Source organism: Mobula birostris, chromosome 14, assembly GCF_030028105.1.
Source record: "Mobula birostris isolate sMobBir1 chromosome 14, sMobBir1.hap1, whole genome shotgun sequence".
Classification (NCBI taxonomy): domain Eukaryota; kingdom Metazoa; phylum Chordata; class Chondrichthyes; order Myliobatiformes; family Myliobatidae; genus Mobula; species Mobula birostris.
The window spans coordinates 54662620-54686356 of record NC_092383.1 but is presented as its reverse complement, the minus strand read 5'-3'; the positions used below and the strand labels follow the sequence as shown (position 1 = coordinate 54686356).

The window sequence follows — 23737 nt, the reverse complement described above, 5'->3', positions numbered from 1 at the left end:
GTACAGAAGGCACACACTCAGCGATTCAGGAGGAGCTTCTTCCCCTCTGCTATCAGATTTCTAAATGGTCATTGAACCCTTGAACACTACCTCACTTTTTAAATATATAGTATTTCTGTTTTTACACATTTTTAATCTATTCAATATACATACACTGTAATTCATTTATTATTATTTTCTTCTCTATTATGTATTGCATTGAACTGCTGCTGCTAAGTTAACAAACTTCATGATATATGCCCATGATAATAAACCTGATTCTGATTCACCCGGAGGAAACTTACACGGTCACGGGGAGAACACACAAACTCCTTACAGGCTGTGGTGGGAATTGAACCCAGGTCGCCTGTACTGTTAAACATTGTGCTAACCAGTATGCTACTGTGTTGAAAAGCAAACAACACTCCCACCAGAGCTAGGATTAGGCTTTAGTATTAATTGATCCTTCTGCTCTTCCTCCCAAGTACAAGTAATCTTGTGAACTGTGATGCCATTTGTACTAATCTCTGGACCTGTGACACGAGCCATATTCCTTCAGTGCTTAGCGTTGGAGATTTTAAGTGGAATTATAATTATTACTTCTAAAGCATATTTTTCTCTTTAAAATCTAGATTTCTTTCTGAACATCATTTTGCCTTAGCTACATGAATCAAATTTTCGCTTTATGCTTACTATGTTTTGGAGATTGAGTCAGAGTGCCTCTCCAAAGCAGTTGAACCAGTAGTAGACAGACTGGGCAGGTTTCACAGACGTAGCAGTTAACCCTTCACTGCAAGTTTGAATGTGCAAATTTCTGTAGGATTTTTTTTCCAGAACTTCACTGGTCATCTGAAAATAAAATGTGGAACAATATACAATTAACTATTATTCAGGTCATCTGATAGAAAAAATGCTGATTCAATTTCCAAGTACAATTCTAAGGCAGCAAGTATAATTTCATCATAGCAAGCGGTTGGATCTGTCTCATAAGTTTAGAACTATTGAAAACAAATTCAGAATTTCCATGAATGAACATTTTAAAGATTCAGAGTGCTGTGTTCAATTCAATGCTCTATATAACTGAAGCATGACCTCCCTAGCAGTAAATCATAATTCCCTTTGCAATAAACATGATTTTACCTTTCCTAATCATATGCTTTATCTATAAGCTAGCCTTTTGTAAATTAACTAGAATGCCCAGACCCTTAGAGCTCTCAAATTCTTTAGATACAATGCTATTTTGATAATATACTATTTTGTAGATACAGTGAAGTATTTTTGTTTTGTATGACATTGAGATCATGCCATACATAATTAAACTGAGGCGATTAAAACTGAATGCAAAATATGATGTTGCATTTCCCAAGAAAGTACAATGTAGCTGAACAAATAAAGTACAAGAGGCAGAGATTAGGAGGTCAAGATTTCAAGGGTTCAAAGTCAAAATTGAGTTTGTTATCATGCGCACAATTACATGTTCTCCTAGGTACAAAAAAAAACTTATCTGCAACAGCATCACGGGCACTTAGTATTAGAAACACAACGGTCACAAAAAAACATGAATTGTACAGAAATTACACAAAACTATACAAGAAAACACAATAAGATCAAAAAAAGTGGCAATAGCATTGCTATACTGAGGTAGTAATTCGGCTTGTGCAAATTGGTTCAAGAACCAATTGCTTGAAAAGATATCACTGTTCTCAAACCTGATTATGTGGTATTTCAGATTTCTGTTCTTCCTGACTGATGGTAACTGCAAGAAAATGGAGAGCTTTGCATACGCAGAGCCCTTTGTATTATTAAGGAGCCCACCCATCCATCCAGCATTCTCTTTGACCTTCTACCATCAGGCACGAGACAAAAACAAGAACAGTCAGGATGAGAAAGAGTTTCTTCCACGAGCCCATGAAGCTTCTGAACTCCCAGCCTCATTGTATTCAAAGTGCCACTAGTTAACTGTTCCGTACCTTACAATATTTAATATTAATGCATTGTAATTTGTTATTTGTGTGGTTCATATGTAGATTTTATCCTTAACTTCATAAGTTATCATGTGTTATCCATTTTATCCCAGGTTTGAAGAAACGTCATCTGATTTCTATATACGGTATATATGTTATACGCATATACAGTACCTATAAGTATTCACCCCCTTGGAAGTTTTCATGTTTTATTGTTTTACAACATTGAATCACAATGCATTTAATTTGTTGTTTTTACACTGATCAACAGAAAAAAAAGGCTCTTGTGTCAAACTGAAAAACACCAAATAATTGATTTCATAAGTACTTACCCCTTGCAAGTCAGTATTTAGTAGATGCACCTTTGGCAGCAATTATAGTTTGTGTGGATTGGTCTTTAACAGCTTTGCACATCTGGATGCTGCAATTTTCTCCCATTCTTCTTTACACAACTGCTCAAGCTCTCTCAGATTGCATAGGGATTGTGAGTGAACAATCCTTTACAAATCCAGGCACAAATTCTCAATTGGATTGAGGTCTGGACTCTGACATGGCTACTCCAGGACATTAACTTTGTTGTTTAAGCTATTCCTGTGTAGCTTTGGCTTTATGATTTGGGTCATTGTCTTGATGGTAAACAAAACTTCTCTTGCAGACTGCATCAGGTTTTTCTCCAGGATTTCCCAGTATTTTGCTGCATTCATTTTACCCTCTATCTTCACAAACCTTCCAGGGCCTGCTGTATTGAAGCATCTCCACAGCCTGATGCAGCCCCACCATGCTTCACGGTAGAGATGGCATGTTCTTGATTATGTGTGGCATTTTGGTTTACACCAAACATAGTGGTTAGTCTGATGGCCAAAAACACTCAACTTTGGTTTCATCAGACCATGGAACCTTCTTCCAGGCAACTTCAGTCTCCCACATGCCTTCTGGCAAACTCTAGCCAAGATTTCCTGTTAATTTTTTTCAACAATGGCTTTCTCTTTGCCACTCTCCCATAAAGCTGTGACTGGTGAAGCACCCAGGAGCAGTTGTTGTATGTGCAGTCTCTCCCATCTCAGCAACTGATGCTTGTAACTTCTCCAGAGCAGTCATGGGTCTCTTCTGGCCTCCCTCACTAGATCCCCTTCTTGCACAGTCACTCAGTTTTTGAGGATGACCTGCTCTAGGCAGATTTACAGCTGTGTCATTTCTTTCCATTTGTTGATGATTGACTTAACTGTACTCCAAGGGATATGCAGTGACTTGGAAATTTTCTTGCATCCATCTCCTGACTTGGGCTCCTTAATAACTTCCGTCTTCGTGGTGTAGCTTTTGCCAGGATACTGACTCACCAGTAGCTGGACCCCTCTCTGTATCTTGTTTTACAGCAGTTGGCATCCAGCTTAATGGTGCATCACCACCACCCTCTGCTCCAGAATGTGCACCAGACATACATTCTAAATCCCTTCACCCAATCACGCACACACTTCACCCTCCCATCTTTGACCATCCTAGTATCTTATTCCTGTTTATTCGTCATATTCTATAAAAAAAAACCGCTGTACCCCTTAAAAACGCTAAAAATACCCGGACTTGTGCTCTCTCACCCATGCCCAGCAACCCTTTTAATGTGAATTCCTGCATCCCCAACTCCCTTAATTTATTTCTCATCATCACTCTCTGTATCCCATACTTCCTGCAACTCAGAACTACATGTTCTACTGACTCCTCTTCCTGACATTCCTCACACAATCCTGTCTGGTGTTTCCCTATCATTTTCAATGTTTTGTTTAATGCACAATGCCCCAGCCTTAACCTAGTCCACACAATTTTCTCTCTTCTGTTTCCATTACCTACCCTAGTAACTGCAACACTCTTTTGTATTTGATATAAATGCCTCCCTTTCCCCTCCCTGTCCCATCTTTCTTGCCACATTCGGTTGACTTTTTCCCAGATTACACACTTAACCTCTGCTTTACTGATACTAATGTGCATTTCCACATTTTCTTTCTTTAACGCCCTCTTTGCCAACTCATCCACCCTCTCATTCCCCTTCACCCCTACATGTGCTGGAACCCATAGAAATTTTACCTGACCTCCCTGATTTGCAATTCTTGTAACTAATTGAAGGACTTCATAAAGTACATCTTGCCGACTGTTTGTGTGAAAAGACCTTAAACTTGCTAGAACTGAGGATGAATCTGAACATATCAATGCTTTGGCTTGTCTGGCTTTCTGCACCCATTGCAACGCAACCAACACTGCCACATCTCCACTGTAGACACCCCTAACTTATTAGATGTTCTTCTGCTAATTCCAATTTCTTTTGCTGGTACTACCACCCCAAACCCTGTCACTCCTGTTTCAGGTTCCTTTGCACCATCCATATAAATGTGAGTATAATCACTATACTTTTCCATCACATGACAGTTAAATGCATTTACCAAATCTGTTTTATATCTTTCTTTCCTTTTTACCTCTAACAAATGCCAGTCTATGTCAGGCCATACAAGCTTCCATGGAGCTACAACCGGATAAACTACTGAAGGACTTATCCTCAGATCAAATACTCCACATTCTTTCGCGATATCACTCCCTACCCGACTAAGGGTATCCCTCTGAAACCTCCCATTTTCCCAGCACTCCTGCAACACTCCTTTAGTAGGGTGAGAATCATTGTGCCCCTGCAAGTTAGCCCAGTAGTTTGCCATCAGTTGCATCCTTCTTAGTTCCAAAGGCATTAGTCCCATTTCTACCTGTAGGGCTGACACTGGTGACATTTTAAAAGCCCCACTGCACACTCTCAAGGCCTGAGCCTGAGTCACATCCAGTTTCTTTATAAGAGACCTAGCTGCTGATCCATATACTATATTTCCATAATCCAATACAGATCTTACTAAAGCCACATACATTCTCTTCAAAGCTGAACAACTTGCTCCCCATTCCCTACCAGTCAAACATCTCATCACATTTATTACTTTTTTACATTTCTCCTCAACTTTCCTGATATGGTCTGCCCATGTTAATCATGAATCAAATATAACTCCCAGAAATTTAAATGATGCAACCCTTTCTAATTCAACCCCATACATCCTTAACTTCTTCCCTACCTCAACCCTTTTCCTGGTAAAAAAATACAGTTTGAGTTTTGTCTACTGAAAATCTACATCCCCAATCATAACCCCACTCCACCACTTCATCAATTGCTTCTTGTAGTTTCCTGATTATATGGTCCATGTTCCTGCCTCTTTTCCACAAGGCCCCATCATCCGCAAACAGTGACCTACCTATATCCACTGGTACCTTTGTGAAGACATCATTGATCATAATGATGAAAAGTAATCGCTAATCACACTACCTTGAGGTGTGCCATTTTCCACTATGTACTGTTTTGATAATTCTGATCCAATCCAAACTTGAATTTTTCTACCAAACAAAAAATCTTTAATCCAATTAAAAATTCTCCCACCAAACCCCATCTTGTGCAGTTTAATTAATAATCCTTCCTTCCACATCATATCATAGGCTTTTTCAATGTCAAAGAACACTGCCACTACTGACTCTCTATTTGCCTGGGCCTTCCTTATTTCAGTCTCTAACATAATCACTGAGTCCATGGAATTCCTTCCCTTTCTAAAACCACTCTGATAACTTGCCAGCATTCCCCTTTTCTCAAGCTCATATGATAACCTTTCTGTTATCATCCTTTCCATTATCTTGATGTTAATGCAATTGGTCTGTAGCTAGTGGGTTTTGACAGATCCTTGCCAGGCTTCCTTATTGGAATTACTACTGCTTCTTCCCATTCACTTGGTAATCTTCCCTCCTCCCACACTCTGTTATAAAAATGCAGCAACTTCAAGAGCGCTCCTTCTCCTAGATTTTTTAGCATCACAGAGCATATCAGATCTTTCCCTGGGGAGGTTGGTCTCGATCTCTTTATTGCTCTCACCATTTCTGCTAATGTAAATGGTTCATCAATTATATCATCTGTTCCTTCCCTCCTGCTTAACACACCTGGGTGTTGGCTCATTATTCTTTCCCTTCTTCAGACAAATTTTCTGAACTGTGTATCAGTACAAATGACTTGGCCATGACCTCAGCCTTATCCCTACTGGAGACTGCAGTTTCCTCCTCAGATATCATTACTGGATATTCCCATTCCCTTCTATCTCCTCCCATCCTCTTAATCATTCCCCAAATCTCTCCCACAGGTGTTGTTCTTCCTACCTTGCCGCAAAAACTCCTCCAACTTGCCCTTTTAGCTTGACGTATAGTTCTTCTCACCACTGCCTGTGCTTTCATATATTGAACCAAATGCTGCATATTATGGGTTTTTTTAACTAGCCTGAATGCTCTATTTCTGTTTTTTTACAGCCTGACAACATTCCTCTGTCCACCATGGTACCAGTTTTCTATTCATCCTATTTTTACTCCTAGGTATAGATCCTTCTGCTGCCATGATAATTGCTGAAGTCACCTGACTGTTTAATTCATCTACATTTCCAGAAATATCAATCTTTGTCAACCCTTCTTCACTCAACTTCTGGAACTTACCCCAATCAGCTTTTTCAAACACCCACTTTGGGGTTCTGCCACCTGGTCTTACTTCAACTCTTTCACCCACTGAACACAAAACCGGGTAGTGATCACTGCCTACTGTTGAAGCAGTCCAAACTCCCCAGTTACTAATGCCAGCCAAGGTATTAGACACTAATGTAATATCTAACACTGACTCAGTTCCTGTTGTTATATCTATCCTTGTGCCACTACCATCATTCATACACACCAAATCCCTTTCTTCCATCAAATCTTCAATTACCTTTCCATTTGGATCTGTAATCTGATCCCCCCATATTGTGCTATGAGCATTGAAATCTGCACACCACACTACTTTATGTCTGTTTTGTCCTTGTATCTTTAATAGGCTGTCCAAATCCAACCTTTTACATGGATTGTAGTAGTTAATTATAACCACCCCCTCTCCTCTCTCCCACACTTCCACCACTATGTATTCCTGATCATCTCCTTTTTCCAGTACCCTATATGATATATCCTGCTTGATTAACATAGCACAACCCCCTCCTCCCCCTAGATTTCTATCTTTCCTTATCATTGTATACCCATATACCACAAAGTCTAAAATTGGTTTTAACCAAGTTTCCTGAATATACATTACATCCAGTTTTACAACCATTAAAGTGCTTGAATTCCTGGCTATTGGCCAGTAAGCTCCTTGCATTCTATTGTAAAAGAATCACCATAATTAGTATTAACCAACACATGACACTTCCTGGCTTGACTGATTACGGAGGTTCTCCCTCACTTCCTCCCATGTCAGTCCTACTAACCCTAAATGGTTTACTGCTGCTTTTACCACCAGCTGAATTTTGTCACTTTTTGACTTTACCTCAGCCATACTATTAATCACTCCTGCAATGAATGTTACTAGAGCCTTTTTATCTACATAAATCCTGTCATTTGTTCTTTGTTGCATCTCTCGTATCCCTATTGCTCCCTGTTCATTAGGAGCATTATTCTGTTCTCTTGACATTCTTACAGCTTCTGCATAAGTGATCTTTCTCTTCACTCTTATTTCTTGAATTTTAGTCTCCCGTCTGACAACCTCACACCCACTATATGCAACATTATGAGCTCCTCCACAATTGCAGCATTTTGGTTGAACTCTTGTTCCACGCTTTCCATATTCATGATCACCCCCACATCTACTCTGCCTTTTACAGTATTTAGCCACGATTCCAAACCTTTGACAATTATAGCACCTCAATGGCTTTGGCACATACACCCTTACTGCATAACTCATGAAACCCAGGAACACCTTCCTTGGCACTCTTTCTTCTTCAAATTCAATCAATACTGATTCACTTTCCTTTTTCACTCCCTCCTTTGTTATTTTCAGTCTTTGAACATTCATTACTTTCCCCCCTTTGATATTCCTCTTTATCTCCTCCATATTTATACTCATTGATATCCCTGTGATCACTCCTTTACAACCATTGTTTTGTGCTCCCACCCTCCCAGTGTATTCCACCTTGCATTTTCCTATCTCTTTTAGCTTGAGTGCTTTCTCAAGTTGTTCCTCATTTGCATATCTTACCAATAAGTTGCCATCATTAAGGACTTTTGCAAATACTATTTCCCCTACCTTATTTGTCAGAGTTGTTGTTAGCACAAACAGGTTAATTTTCTTCATATGTCCCTGAGCCTTCTCATTAAACCTAACTATGACAACACCTCCTCTCTGAGCTTGTTCATCTTCCTCACTTTCAGAGCTTTCTCCACTATCACTTCTTATTCTTTTATTCCCTTTGTCTTGGTTTTTATTCATCCAACCCCTCACTACCTCCTTATTCCCTTTATTTCTCCCTTCACAATAATCCACCTCTCCCCAGCTGCCTACCTCTAGTCCCAAGTCTCTATCCCTCTCCTTCTCCACTTTCTTTGCCTCAACCCCACCTCTTATCTTGTCTGCCATTACCAGACCCACACAACCCCCTCCCAGCAATTTCCATTCCTTCCCCACTCTCTTTCTCTCAACAGGTTCCAAACCACATTCACACATCAAGCAAAACACAGCCAGCTTCCAGTCGAGCCAACTCACCACTCAGTAGCTAGACCTGTCAGATAGAGGTGTGTTTTTACTACAATCAATTGAAACACCTTGACTGCACACAGGTGATCAACATTTAACTAATTTGCAAATTCTAAAACCCATTGGCTGCACCAGTCATGATTTGATGTGAATACTTATGCAATCAATTATTTTGTGTTTTATATTTGTAATTAATTTACATCACTTTGTGGAGATCTGTCTTCACTTTGACATGGAAGAGTTTTCTGTTAGTGTCAAAAAAAAGCCAAATTAAATCCACGTGATTCAGTGGTGGGAGGGGGATGAATACTTTTTATAGGCACTGTCTATAGTTAAATGACAATAAAGTTGTCTTGATGTTGCCTTCTCGACATAACACCTTATGTAGGTACTTTTGGTGGTGGGGAAGAATTTGCACGTGATGTATTGGGCTGGGTTCACTACTCCACTTATGTTTCTACTGGTAAAAATATTTGAACCAGACCATGATGGAGCCATCAGGATACTTTTAACAGTACTTCTGTATAAGTTTGTTAGTGTGTTTGGCCACATGCTGAAACTCCTCAACCTTCTAAGAAAGTAAAGACCCCTTGTGATTTCACCCTTCTTCCTTTATTCCCTCCCTTTCTTTTAGTCTGTTCTCTGTACTTTGATAGCTAGCCAGTTTTTAATGCTTCATCCTGCACCATCAGCTTTCATATTGAAATGTGGTACCTTTTTACAAATGTACAAGCATTCTGGAACCGTTAATATATCCGCCACTTCCCCTTTACTCACTGGTCATGTCGGATGTGGCCTGAAGAAGGGTCGCGGCCCGAATCATCGACTGTTTACTGTTTTCCATAGATGCTACCTGGCCTGCTGAGTTCCGTGTGTGTGTGTCGCATGTTTAAATCTTACGTCAATATTTTTAAAAAGGGCTTTTATTGTTTGCTCTTTACCTCTGGAAGTTTGAAACATTAAAAAATCTATTGATTAATACAAGAAGGCAGGATCTAAAGCTATGTGGGGTGGGGGAAAGATAGGGTGTGACTGGACACGTAGTTGCTTTACCCAAGTCCTGAACATTTCGGGGTAACAGGATCCGGGCTGCCCGGATCCGACCCAGTGAATGAGGATTGCAAAATCCGACCCAATTCCGCCAGCATGTTTTTAAAAGTGCATTTTCCTACAGACTGGGAATAAACGAGTGTAACAGGGAACTCAACTGGTCTAAATTAATATCCGAGACAGCCAGTGGATTTTAGCGCGGCCGCCCGTTTAGTAGCCGCTACGATTGTACTTCCTGCTCCGTCGCTTCTACCACTGCTCGCCAGTCTTCGCCGCCTGCTCTGCCTGGGCGATAAACAGCAAACCAACGCTTTAAGTAAGTAGTTGTCCCGCATTAGAGAAACAAAGCAGCCTTTTAACACTCATAAACCGAGCTTCGCGTGTCGAGTGATGGCTTTGCCTTGCAGCAAAGGATAGTGTAGATACGGACACAAACCCTTCAGGAGAGGCAACGCGTACCACTGTTTCCGACGCCTGGTGAATGATTCACCAACCAACCGTGCTATTGGAAATGTAAATCAGACTCCGCCTCATAATATTATAACCAGCCACATGAACACTGCAACTTCCTTGGTTAGAGAGAGTAACCAGGAATTTGCAACCAGGAAGGAAATACAAGTCACCATTCCGCTCCACGGTGGAGTTTTACAACGATTGGCAGCGCATGTGGATAGAATCGAGTTGTTTCAACGTTCCGGTGCGGCAGACTACCCGGTTGTAATGTAATCTCAGGTAAACTCCAAAGCCGATAGGCGATTCCGCAGCTCTTGAAAGTTTTATAATGTACTCTTCCGCCAGCATGGTTTTGAAGGAAGGAGCCGAAGTAGCAACTGGGGTCTCAGGTAGGCTAAAAGTTTGGTTTGCCTCGCATCTGAATATGGCAGATAACACCAGTTGTTATGAGTGTTGTGTGTGGACGCTGTGGCTTTCTCGTGCTGGTGAGAGGGATTAATCTATTTACAGTAAATACAGTCAGAATGGCACTTACCTATAAGCCCAATTTTCGAGCCGTAGTAAAGACATTATAAGAAATAGTTGTCCTTGAAACAGTAGAAATAACCATTGAAATCCATCCTCGAAAAACCGGGACGATTCGATACTGCTTTACCAAAGACTTCAAAGAAAGGGCATCTGATTAAAATAGATTATGGAAGGGATCCTGTCAACAGATTTGGATTAAAGTTAATGAAGTGTGTTTGGCTCCCATGTGCCTGCAACCCTTGTTTTTCCAGATAGCAGAGTTTGCGTGTTTGTTTTATGGGCTGTGTTAAACCTTGTTGAACTGCGACAGTGAACACACAATCCATGTTGCATTTTTCTTTTACGGGATATGGGCGTTGCCAGCAAAGCCAGCGTTTATTGCCCATCCCTAGTTACATTTGAAAAGGTGGAGATGAGCTGCCTTCTTGAACCCCTGCAGTCCCTGAGGTGTAGGTACACCCACAGTGCCGTTAGGGAGGGAATTCCATGATTTTGACCCAGCGGCAATGAAGGAACGGCGACATGTTTTCAAGTCAGGATGGTGAGCGACTTGGATGGGGATTTCCAAGTGGTGCTCTTCCCAGACATCTGCTGATCTCATCCTTCTAGAAGGTGGTTGTCCTGAGTCTGGAAGGTGCTGCCTTTGGAACTTCGGTGTGTTGTTCCAGTGCATCTTGTAGATAGTACACACTGCTGCAATTGTCCATCGATGGTGGAGGGATTGGTCGCTTGTGGAAGGGGTACCAATCAAGTGGGCTGCCGTGTACTGGATGGTGTCGAGCTTCTTGAGTGTTGATGGAGCTGCACTCATCCAGGCGAGTGGTGAGTATTCCATTACACTCCTGACCTGAGTCTTGTAGATGGTGGACAGGCTTTGGGGAGTCAGAAGGTGAGTTACACACTGCAGGATTCCTAGCCTTTGACCTGTTCTGGTAGCCACGGTGTTTATATGGCTAGACCAGTTCAGTTTCCTGTCAATGGTAACCCCCAGGATGTTGATAGTAGGGCAGTGAATGTTTAAGATGGTGAATAGAGTGACAGTGAGGTGGGTTGCTCTGACCCCAATGGTGTAGAACTTCCTGAGTGCTGTTTGAGTTGGGCTCACCAGGCCACATATTCCTGATGTGCCTTGTAAATGTTAGAAAATGGATGAAACACTCCTCATAGGATACCCAAAGTTTAATTTCTGTCGATACAAAATGCACTTTGTTGGGTTAAGTTTCTGGTCATTGGGCTGGAGAGTAAGACCCATGAGTAGTTGGTTAGAATTGGTCTCTTCGTGTCATTTGAGTGGTAAAGAATATTCGTGAATTTTTTTTTTCCTGTTCCTCGATTTCTCAGAAGATAGTTGCCAGAGGCTGAGGTTATCTCATCACACAGTGACAGAAATCTGTAGTCACTTGCAAGAATGTCTCATAGCTGCACGTTATCTGTGCCTGTGGAAATGGCCATTACCCTCAGATTTGTCCAGACCACTGCAGATATGTATTCACAGTCTCTCAACTGGCTGCACAAAAGTAAGTAAGCTAAGTGGCTGATCGGCAGGAGGCAAACTGGATAGTCCACGTTTTGGATTGAGACCATTCAGCTTAACCACTGAGTCCCTCCAGCAGTTGAGTTTTGTTTTGCTCTTCTTCCAGCATCTGCAATCTCTCATGTCTCCAAGTCTTGTCAGCTACCAGCAGAACCAGAGTGCAGGAAGTCATCCAGAAGAACTGCATCTAAAAGAAGTTTGCTACAGGTCATGGTTATGGTAATGATGCTAACTTCTCTGAGGATTGCTGCCTTGTTGTGGTGGAGAGGCTGGTAAGTTCTTGAGAACCAAACAGTGATGCCACCTGGACTTTAGCCGTCTGGCATTTGGTTCCTAATAGGGTGCAGTCAAAGGGGATGTCTAGACAAAGGGCGATCCTCAGCAGTGGAACTGGAAGAAGATGATGACATATCATAAAGGTAGTGAAGGTGGAGGAAGGCTACAGCATTCAGAGGGTCTGCCAGTCCAGTCCCACTGGACTCTGACCCTGATCTATCAAGGACCATGTGGTGGCTGCCCACGCATCAGCCTCCCCATGTTAAACAGTCACATACAGGTGCACTCCATTCAGAGAATCCACCCTAACATCCTGGATAAAGCCTTGTGATGATCAGCAAGTGGTGAAGGGGGCAGGATTGAGAGGCCTCAAAGCCACTAGTCCAGAATACGTGGATCCTGGGTCAGCTTCTACAGCCACGTGGAACCACCAATAGACAGCCCCTGTGGAGAACACCGTGCTCACCTGGACTGATCACAGAAAACAAGATGCTAGACAAATTGAGTGTGTGTCCCTTCTTTGGCTTTCCTGATACAGTGTTACATTATCTGCCCATTCTTAGTGGTCTCTGCAGTACCGGACTAACCAGAAGTATTCATGAACAACAGGACTTCTGCTTAAACAGTGTTTAGCTAACATAGAGCAACAACATCATTCACAAACAGATGCTGGCAACGTGAAGCACACATCATATGTAGATGCATCAGAGTTGGAAGGTCAGCCGAACATTGCTACTTGGAATCTTCTTATAGCTTATTAGATAATAACTAATATAACTACTGTAGTTATAAAGCTCATTGAGTTATCAAAGTTACAGTTACATCCCATATCTCCTCCCCCTGCCAAACCCACTGAAATAAAAACTCCTGATGCCAACTATCCATTCTATACAGATTGTTCAGTCCTATAGTGGTTCCTATCAATGAACAACTGAGCCAGCCAGCTGAGAATCAATAACAGAAGTCGAGCAAGGCAAGGGAAATCTTGCATCTTATGTAACTCTGTTTTATTTCCCCACACTCTCACCTGCTTACTGTGCAATAGATTTATTCATTATCTGTAGGTCAGATCTGTGCTTCAAGTACTGGTGGAGGGAAGCTCTGCTGACCCATGACCTCCTGGTGCTCAGTCCATGGAGGAAACACAACACCTGCTCCATCTGCATTTGAGTAGTTATACTGCATAGAAACAGGCCCTTTGTTCCCTACCTGAGCTAGTCCCATTTGCTAATTAAATTTGCCAAGGATGCTACATTAATTGGCCTTATCTCAAACGATAATGAGGTGGCCCACAGGGAAGAAGTCATCTCTCTGACACAGTGGTGTCAAGAAAACAACCTCTCCCTCAATGTCCCGAAAACAAAGGAGCTGGTTGTGGATTACAGGAGGAATGGAGATGGGCTAACCCCTATTGACATCAATGGATCTGGGGTTGAGAAGGTGAACAGCTTTAAGTTCCTCAGCATCCACGTCACTGAGGATCTCATGTGGTCTGTATGCACCATCTGTGGTGAAAAAGGCACAACAGCGCCTCTTTCACCTTGGACGGTTGAGGAAGTTTGATATGGGCCCCCAGATTCTAAGAATTTTGTACAGGGGCATAATTGGGAGCATCCTGACTGGCTGCATCACTGCCTGGTATGGGAACTGTACTTCCCTCAATCGCAGGACTCTGCAGAGAGTGGTATGGACAGCCCAGCACATCTGTAGTTGTGAACTTCCTACGATTCAGGACATTTACAAGGACAGGTGTGTAAAAAGGGTCCGTAGGATCATTGGGGACCCATGTCACCCCAAACACAATCTATTCCAGCTGCCACCATCTGGGAAGCGGTACCGCAGCATAAAAGCCAGGACCAACAGGCCAGCAGACTGATTTGAGTGTACTCTATATTACATTGACTGTTCTATTTATTATAAATTACTATGATTGCACATTTAGATGGAGATGTAATGTAAAAATTTTTACTCCTGTATGTGAAAGATATAAGAAATAAATCCAATTAAATTTGCCTGTTTTTGGCCCATTTTACTCGAAGCCTTCCCTGTATGTGTACCTGTCCAAATGTCCTTTAAACATTGTAATTGTACACTTTCTGGCAACTTGCTGCATACAGTAAATGTACTACTCTCTGTGGGCAGGGGGAAGTACTTTCAGGCCCTCCTAAGTTTTCCCCCCTCAACCATAAACTTGTGCTCTATAGTTTTAAATTTCCCTGCCCTTGAAAGAAGACTGTGATCACCCACCCTTCCACTCCTCCCACCATTATATTCTGGTGTTTTCCCTCTCTATTTCCAGTCCTGAAGAAGGCTCTCAGCCGAAACATTGGCTATTTATTTTCATAGATGCTGCCTGACCTTCCTTTAACATTTGGTGTGTTACTCTGGGTTTGCAGCATCTGCGGACTTCCTTGTGTTTATGACCTCCCTTCCCCCCCCCCCCCCCACAACTCCTGCCACCTTCATGATTTTATAGACCTGTAGTCACCCCTTCTGCCTTTTGTCCAGGTAAAACAGTGCCCGCCTGCCCACCCTCTCCTTTTCACTCAAGCCCTCCACTGCCAGCAACACCTGTTGTGAGTCTTTTCGGCACTCTGTAGGTTATTTGCATGGTGACCAGAACAGCACACAATATTCCAAGTGTGGTTTGACCAACATCTTGTACAGCTATAGCATAACTTTCCATTTTACGTGCTCCAGTTCCCAACCAGTGAAGTTGTCACCTTCACCACTCTGTCCATCTGTGTCAGGGCCCCTAGATCTCTGTTCTACTGTACTCTTGAGTCTTCTGCTATTTGCTGCTCTGGTTTCACTTCCGAAAAGGAGAATGTGGACACAACGAGCAGGACGTGAGCCTTGTCATGGACAGTGGCCCTTATATGCGTTAATGACTGCTTCCTATCCTTGCACAGAACTCAAATGTCACCATCCATCCTGCCTTAACTTCCATGTCTACCTCCTTTCTTAATATTTCTAATTCCACCTCAAGTGGATTCTCAACAATTTTAGATAACCTGTCTTTCCTGATTATATCTGAAGACCTGTTCTGCCCTAAGTATGTTTAACTGAAAATTATTTTCCATAAATCAACTTGTTTGTGTATTTCGAATCAGCTCGTTTACTTCAGATTTCCAGCAACGAATGTGATCAGATCTCACAGGTCCAGCATTCTTTCCTTCTCTTCTGCTCTCAGTTGTAAGTTCCAAGCAAAATACCTTGCCTTTCGTCTCTGCATGTTGGATTAATGTGCACTCCAGAGTATGTTAATTTCAGAGAGCCACCTATTCCTGTCTGTCTGCACCAGGACAATTCTGATGTAGGATCATCTGCCATTACTTCATCTCTCTCTCTTTCTCTTTCTTTAGATGCTTCCCAATGTTTTGAGTATTTTCAGTGTTCCCTTTTGTTCAGACTTCTAGTATCAGCTCTCTTCAGCACCCTTCACAGTTCAATATACAGTATTCTTTTGTCATTTTTTCTTTCCCCAGCTGCCACCATAGAAATGGACAACTCCAAAGGAATTGTTACCCGAACAAGCCAGGTCCCATCACAGAAGTTGCCTTTGTTCTTTCCTCCTCTTCCCCTCTGCATCTAAGAAGTGTTACTTTTCTCACTTTTTCTTTACAGTTCCAAATGAGAGGTCATTGACCTGAAGTGGTCTTTCTGTTTCCCGCTCCACTGATGCAGGCTCACTAGCTGAGCATGCCCAGTACTTTCAGTTGTTATAGAAGAGAATAATAGTTATGCTTTCAACATAATGTTCTTTGAGAAGTGGCATGCTGCAGTAAGTTGGACGAGGCATATAGCAAAGGGCAGATGATGATGAATACAGTATGGTGCTTGTAACTCTGCAGCTGTCCTCTGCTTTCCTGCTGGCATTCTACAGTGCATAACCCAGGAATATTGACCCTTTATAGTTGGCTGACTGCTCCTAAATTCAAAGTTATATTTATTTTCTGCCATTTTTAAAGCTGCCATAGTCCGACAGCAAGAAGATATTGATTGCAGAGCTTGTAAATAAGATTTCTACTGTCAAAAAAATTGTGCAAGAAGCCAGTTTCTATTTGTATTTTTTCAGAAAAATTACTGGAAAGCATAATTTCTTCCCCCAATCTTGTGTTGACATGTATTTAATCACTTTAAATTGATGGATATCTCCCATGCCAAATAAATATAAATGGGTAATTTTTCGGTCCTTGCTGAAATCTGTTAGCATTTTAAGTGTTTACTGAAAAAAATCCTTCACTTTTTATCTTTTAAAATGTTTTCTATGCTCTTTGTCTTTAACAAAAAATTCATTGCTCTCTATTTTTAAGAAGGGAAAGATAGAAATGAGAAGTCAGTTTCTATATTTGGTCAACTTTAACATATTCCTTTCTCTTGTTGAACAGTAATAAGAAAGTGATTAATTTTCTGTTACGCCTTAGTCATTTAAAGAGTGCCAATAAAGTAGGAATGTAACCCCCATTACCCTAACATAATGTGAGATCTGCCTATGTAGTCTTCAGATGCAAAGAGGAGTGATATACAGTATGTCTCGCGAACAAATCAAACGTTTTGTATCACGTAACTGCATGCTATTAAATCCATCTGCATTGGTTCTACGAGGGAATTATCTTTGTTTAAACAGCTACGCCTGAATTTCAAAGCTGGTCACCTGCCTGACCTTTTCAATACTGGACTGAGCTTCTATGATACAGCAAAGGTAATTGATTCTTGCTTATCCCATTGATTTGTATATCTTGGTATTCTTTTCAGAGGACTAGAATATCAAAGGATGTACTGCTGAGGCTCTAAGGCATTGGTCAGATGACATTTGGAATGCTCTGAGTACTTTTGGACCTTGTATCTAAGGAAAGATGTGTTGGCTGTGGAGATGGTCTAGAGGAGGTTCACAAGAACGATACCAGGAAAGAAGGGCTTAACAGATGAGGAGCATTTGATGGCCTTGAGCCTGTACATGGTGAAGTTCAGAAGGATGACTGGGATCTCATTAACAACTACCAAATAACTAAAGCCTGGATAGAGTGGATGCACAGAGAATGTTCCCATGAGTAGAGGGGTCTAGGGTCTGAGACTACAGCCTCAGAATAAAGTTCTACATAAATTTATTAGCAAAGTACATATAGTATATCACCATATATGCGGGCAATCACAGCAACTACAAGAAACACAATAGAATCAATGAAAGACCGCACCCAACAAACCAATGTGCAAAAAACCAACAAATTGTGCAAATGCAAAAGAAAGAGAAGAAAAAAATAATAATAAACAGGTAAGAAATAACTATCGAAAACATAAGATGAAGTGTCCTTGAAGGTGAGCCCATAGGTTATGAGAACAGTTCAGAGATGAGTGGGTGAAGTTGAGTGAAGACCGCCCCCCCCCCAGTTCAAGAGCCCAGATGGTTGAGGGGTAATAACTCTTCCTGAACCTGGTGGTGTGGGTGCCACCTTCCGGATGGCAGTAGTGAGAAGTCAGCATGGCCTGGATGGTGGGGATCCTTGATGAATGCTGCTTTCCTGCAACATCACTCCATAGAGGCGTGCTCAGTGGTGGGGAGGGCCATATTCACTACTTGTTGTAGGCTTTTCCATACAGGGGTATTGTTGTTTCCATACCAGGCCATGATGGAACCCATCAATATAAAGGGAGGCCCCTTTAGAACTGAGATGAGGATGAATTTCTTCAGCCAGAGAATCATGAATCTGTGGAATTCATTGCCATGGAGGGATACGGAGATGAAGTCATTTGGTGTATTTAAAGCAGAAGTTGATAGTTTCTTGATTGGAGGGAGTTAAGAGTTATAGGGAGAAGGCAGGAGACTGAAGTTGAGGGAAAAAATGAGTTATAATTGAATAGCAGAGCAAACACAATATGTTGAAAGGTCCAATTCTGCTCCTAATGGTTTTATGATCGCCACTCCCTAACAGTAACTAAGCTAACAGATGGAATGACACCTGGAATTAGCAAAAGAAGGTTATTAAATCAATTTGGATCTCATTTAGGAAGAGCAACCACAGATGCAAACCTAAAAGGGTTCCTGATTGATACAAGGAATTGCAGTTGCTGGAATCTGGAGCAAAAAGCAAACTGGCAGAAGATCTCAGCAATCAGGTAGTATCTGTGGAAGCAATTTGGATCAAGACCCCAATTGCTTGTATTTCACCTCACTGTGATCCTGTCTTTAACTGCTAGGCATGTGGTTTTAGGATGAGGTAATCTGATATTAGTCTGAGCTGGAAAGAAATACCATAATATTTGAGCTGGGTATTTGTGTCTTGATTTTTGTCTACAGTACTTTATTTAATTCCCTTGTGATTATACTCCAATTACCTACCATGTATACAAGGGAACTTAGTACCTGTTGAGTGGTGTCATAGAGCAGTTGTATTTTTGATTGTTCCTATGCTGCAGAAAATATTTGTTCACTGAAATGTGAAACAGTGACAGGAGAAATCCTACGTGAAGTGTTTGACCTTTTTTTTGTTATCTTCAAGAAGCAATAGTGTTTGCTACTGACAAACATAGGAACTCAAAGATTTAACACCCTTCACAGTATTTCTAAGATAGTTCCAGGCATTAGTTCAAATGGATAAACAAGAGATTTTTTTCAGAAATCTAGAGCAACACACACAAGTTGCTGGAGGAACTCAGCAGGCCAGGCAGCATCTATGGAGAGGAATAAACAGTTGAAGTTTCGGGCTGAGACCCTTCATCAAGACTGGAAAGGAAGGGGTTAGAAAGCAGATTAAGGTGGGGGAGGGAAGAAGTACAAGCTGGCAGGTGAGAGGGAAGGTGGGTGGGCGGCTCAAAAGGATACCTGACAGCCATGAAATCACCAAGTGGAAAATTAAATGTTGTATGAAGTGAAATAATACATTTTAGAAGTTGGTGAGAGACGTATAATCCACTTATATAACATTACTATTTTTAGGATCAATGAGTTTAAGCAGTAATAATGGTGGTTATGATATTAACAGCAATTTAGTTTTACTATCCTAACAACTGTAAAATTTGACCTTTGTTTATCAGCTCATTAAGTTATGGAAGGGCAAATGGGCCATGAGGGAAATAATGATGACAGGGGTCAGGGAGGTGAGGGATTTGTTCAAAATGTTTGCGTCTGCTACTTTTTACAGCCAACATTTCCCTCCCTCCTATTTGCTTGCGCAAATCCAGATGTTTGGGCCTTCACAAACTTGAGCATGTCAGTCGCGGAAGTAGGAATCTTCCTGTACTTGAGCTAGGCTTTTCTTGCGTAACAGTGCTAAGAGGACAAAATAATTTGTTACTCAAGGCAGTGTACATGGATTTGTGAGATAAAGTTTCTGTCTGATCTGCTATATTAATACTTAATCCTACCTTTGCTGATTTTGACTGGCCTGACAAGTGGCTTGGCTCTTTGTGAGGCAAGGACAGATGTGAATTGTTTCTGAGAAGTGAAAGACCGTGAATTGTGAAGTTGTTGCAAGAGCTGCTTTGTTAGGGGAAGTAGATGGACCTGGGTGCCAAATGGGCAAAATGATTAAAAACTGAGGGTGCCTTGGCATCTCTAGAAATATCAAGCCCCAGGTGCATTAGCTCATCACCTTCCTTGGAAAGCTTTGAATCAGAATCAGATTTATTATCACCGGCATGTGACGTGAAATTTCTTATCTTAGCAGCGGCAGTTCAATGCAATAGATAATCTAGCAGAGAGAGAGAGAGAGAGAGAGAGAGAGAATAATTGATTTACTTGTTTATTATTATGTTTTATTTAATTTATGTATATTGAATAGATTTAAAAGAATGTGCAAAAACAGAAATACTGTATATTAAAAAAAAGTGAGGTAGTTTCCAAAGCTTCAATGTCCATTTAGGCAGAGGGGAAGAAGCTGTTCCTGAATCGCTGAGTGTGTGCCTTCAGGCTTCTGTATCTCCTACCTGATGGTAATGGTGAGAAAAGGGCATGCCCTGGGTGCTGGAGGTCTTTAATAATGGACGCTGCCTTTCTGAGACACCGCTCCCAAAAGATGTCCTGGGTACTTTGTAGGCTAGTGCCCAAGATGGAGCTGACCAGATTTACAACCTTCTACAGCTTCTTTCGGTCCTGTGCAGTAGCCCCTCCATATCAGACAGTGATGCAGCCTGTTAAAATGCTCTCCACGGTACAACTACAGAAGTTTTTGAGTGTATTTATTGATGTGCCAAATCTCTTCACACTCCTAATAGAGTATAGCCGCTATCTTGCCTTCTTTATAATTACATCGATATGTTGGGACCAGGTTAGATCCTCGGAGATCTTGCCACCCAGGAACTTGAAGCTGCTCACTGTCTCCACTTCTGATCCCTCTATGAGGATTGGTATGTGTTCCTTCATCTTACCCTTCCTGAAGTCCACAATCAGCTCTTTCGTCTTACTGACGTTGAGTGCCAGGTTGTTGCTGTGAAACCACTCCACTAGTTGGTATGTCTCACTCCTATACACCTTCTCGTCACCACCTGAGATTCTATCAACAATGGCTGTATCATTAGCAAATTTATGGATGGTATTAGAGCTATGCCTAGCCACATAGTCATGTGTATATAGAGAGTAGAGCAGTGGGTTAAGCACATACCCTTGAGGTGCGCCAGTGTTGATCGTCAATGAGGAGTATATGTTATCACCAATCCACACAGACTGTGGTTTTCCGTTTAGGAAGTCAAGGATCCAATTGCAGAGGGAGGTACAGAGGCCCAGGTTCTGCAACTTCTCAACCAGGATTGAGAAGTCCCTTCCTCCTGTATGCTGCGACTTCTGGGCTGATGTTTTGTCCAATGCAGGAGAAGATAATTCTGGAGACCCTAGATGGTGTGATGAGAACCTCTCAGATCCAAGGAGGCATCTAGAAGATGACATCATCATCATACTGAGTTTAGCTCAGTGATGCATCTAGATGCCTTATGCCTTGTATTTCTCTTGTTTGTGGTTAGTTGGTACCTCCTGGCTGTCATTTTTGTGGTTGCTTCTTGTGTCTAAAGATCAATTTATTTGTGTCTCTCAGTGTGTGGTCTTCAGCGGGAAGGGTGGGGGGAGGAAAGGGACGGGATGGGGGAAGTTGGTTTAATCTAAATACCTTCATAAAAATTAGGCTTTCATTAGTCAAGATAAAATATGAAGTGATTAATTAACCAAAGCTGAAAATTCTAAAGCTCAAGAACAAAGCTAATTTTTGCTCATAAGAGCACACATGCACACACCCTTTCCCCTGAAATGTTAACGGTTGTTTCTGGTTGTAGATGCTGCCTTACCTGAATTCCTGCAGTAGTCTGTGTTTGTGTGTGAAGCACCTTCAATTACTCCAAAAGACTGAGGTTTGGTAAAATACTGAAAGGCTTTTATTCGCTGTACAATACGACCTCCACAGTGAGTGTCTGCCCCTGGACTGAGGGGGAGGGGCAAGGCGAACACCTTTATACAGGACTCTGTGGGAGGAGCCACAGGGGCAGTCAGCAGAGGTGTGTGTCCAGACAGGTAACCGAGTTACAACATATATACATGGTTTACCACATTCACCCCTCTTTTTTTTAAAAAAGAGTCCCGCGGGGTGAAGTGACTGACAATATTTACAAGAAGTATATTTACAGGTCAAGTCTATCAGGCGGTCGAGTCCGTCGCTGTGATCTACGTAGCACCGGCGGTGATTGCACCGGCGATGGCGGTTGTGCTGGCTCCGGCCTGACTTCAGGTGCCAGCACGTTAGGCGTCGGTAATCCCTCGTGCGTGTGCGTCGCGCCCGGTATGGGAGTGTCGTGTGGTGTCTGTATAGGGTTTGGGGTGCACGGTGTCTCGTAGGTACATACATTGGTGAGTACGGGGTCAATGGTCACCACAGAGTGTTCAGGGTAGGGGCCCGGAGCTCCTGCGGGCGCCAGGTCGCGGATGGAGACCGTGTCCTCCCACCCATCAGGTAAAACCACGTAGGCATACTGGGGGTTCGCATGAAGTAAGTGAACCCTCTCGACTATCGGGGAGTATTTATTGCTCCTCGCATGTTTCCGGAGCAGCACTGGCCCCGGGGACGTCAGCCAAGATGGTAGGGTGGTTCCAGTGGTCGATTTTCTGGGAAAAGAAAAGAGCCGCTCATGAGGGGTGGCATTGGTGGACGTGCATAACAGGGAGCGGATGGAGTGGAGTGCCTTGGGAAGGACCTCCTGCCAGCGGGAGACCGGCAGTCCCTTTGACCTGAGGGCTAAGAGTGTGGCTTTCCACACTGTGCCATTCTCCTTCTCTACCTGTCCATTCCCCCGGGGTTTATAGCTCGTGGTCCTACTAGTTGCAAGTCCCCTAGCCAGTAGATACTGGCGCAGCTCATCACTCATAAACGAGGACCCTATGTCACTGTGGATATAGCATGGGTATCCGAACAGAGTGAAGAGCTTGCGCAGGGCTTTTATAACTGACGTGGTAGTGGTGTCGGGGCAGGGGATGACGAAGGGGAACAGCGAGTACTCGTCAATTACGTTAAGAAAGTACACATTGCGGTCAGTGGAGGGAAGGGGGCCCTTAAAGTCAACACTCAGTCGCTCAAAGGGGTGGGTGGCCTTGATGAGTGGTGCCTTTTCGGGTCGGTAGAAGTGCGGTTTGCACTCTGCGCAGATTTGGCAGTCCCTGGTCATCATCCTGATTTCCTCAAGGGAATAAGGCAGGTTCCGGGCTTTCACGAAGTGGAAAAGCCGGGTGACTCCCGGGTGGCAAAGGTCTACATGTAGGGCGTATAGCCGGTCGATCTGCGTGCTGGTGCATATTCCCCGGGATAGGGCATCGGAGGGCTCGTTGAGCTTCCCAGGCCTGTACATGATGTCATAGTTGTAGGTGGAGAGTTCGATTCTCCGCCTCAGAATTTTATCATTTTTGATTTTGCTCCGCTGCTGATTATTAAACATGAATGTGACTGAGCGCTGGTCAGTTAGCAGGGTGAACCTTTTGCCGGCAAGATAAGGCACTGGAGGCACTATAGCTTCCACTATGGCCTGGGCCTCTTTCTCTACCACAGAGTGCCGAATTTCAGGGCCTTGAAGGGTACGGGAGAAGAACGCCACTGGTCTTCCTGCCTGGTTGAGGGTAGCAACCAGTACGAAGTCGGAGGCGTCACTCTCTACTTGGAAGGGAATGGCCTCATCCACTGCATGCATTGCTGCTTTGGCAATGTCCCCTTTTATGCAGTTGAAGGCCGCGTGGGCCTCGGCTGAGAGGGGGAATGTGGTGGACTTGACCAGGGGGTGGGCCTTGTCTGCATAGTTAGAGACCCATTGGGCGTAATATGAAAAGAAGCCCAGGCACCTTTTGAGGGCTCTGAGGATATTGGGAAGAGGGAGTTCCAACAAGGGGCG

The 23737-nt window shown here is 42.7% G+C and overlaps 1 protein-coding gene and 1 long non-coding RNA gene across 7 annotated transcripts in view; one reads left to right on the top strand and one right to left on the bottom strand.

Moving 5' to 3' along the window:
- LOC140209917 (uncharacterized) overlaps positions 1–10056 on the bottom strand; it is a 30868-nt gene extending 20812 nt beyond the window's left edge. Inside the window, exons 1-2 of one of the 2 annotated variants that reach the window (XR_011889100.1) lie at positions 9750–10056; positions 673–828 (exon numbers count right to left, since the gene is read on the bottom strand). This is a non-coding gene — a long non-coding RNA (uncharacterized lncRNA). Of the gene's footprint in view, positions 1–672; positions 829–9318; positions 9705–9749 lie in introns of those variants that run through there. The other variant, XR_011889101.1, reaches the window with a different exon arrangement.
- LOC140209915 (alpha-1,3-mannosyl-glycoprotein 4-beta-N-acetylglucosaminyltransferase C-like) overlaps positions 1–23737 on the top strand; it is a 163556-nt gene that overhangs the window by 77532 nt on the left and 62287 nt on the right. For 2 of the 5 annotated variants that reach the window (XM_072278579.1, XM_072278581.1), the window contains exon 1: positions 10102–10323. The exons of 1 other annotated variant lie outside the window; for it this stretch is intronic. The gene's annotated coding sequence lies outside the window, so the exon portion shown is untranslated. 2 more of the 5 variants (XM_072278582.1, XM_072278580.1) reach the window with 2 other exon arrangements.